The sequence below is a fragment of the Opisthorchis viverrini genome, assembly GCF_000715545.1.
Source record: "Opisthorchis viverrini unplaced genomic scaffold opera_v5_9, whole genome shotgun sequence".
In the NCBI taxonomy this organism is placed as follows: Eukaryota; Metazoa; Platyhelminthes; class Trematoda; order Opisthorchiida; family Opisthorchiidae; genus Opisthorchis; species Opisthorchis viverrini.
Genome location: NW_008751665.1, coordinates 3,706,960 through 3,707,264, shown reverse-complemented (window position 1 = coordinate 3,707,264; position 305 = coordinate 3,706,960). Strand labels below are relative to the sequence as shown.

The 305-nt window shown below is 42.6% G+C and overlaps 1 protein-coding gene across 1 annotated transcript in view; it reads right to left on the bottom strand.

Annotated features, from left to right (window-relative positions):
* Positions 1–305, bottom strand: part of T265_00927 (hypothetical protein) — a gene marked incomplete at both ends in the record, with an annotated part of 54,809 nt that overhangs the window by 5,436 nt on the left and 49,068 nt on the right. The window lies entirely within an intron of this gene.

Genomic DNA, 305 nt, shown 5'->3' with positions numbered 1-305 from the left:
GGGCTGGCTCTAGGACATTTCGACATAGATTGGCTTCATTTCCCTAGTTTACTCATACTATCAAGAAAAACGATTATCTGTCAGTTCACTTCCGCTGGTCACTGACCGAGCCCTGTGACATGAAAAGTATCCACACCACCTAACGTTCCCCGACTTTATATAGCTCTTCTTGTACAGGCATTTTCTGCTTGTTCACCTTCAGTTCCATTCCACAATTGTCTAGCTTAACGGAAAGTTGTTAAAAGTACATTCATCCTCTGAGCAACATTTTTGAGATAAATGTCTAACAGGGCGGGAGGTAGATG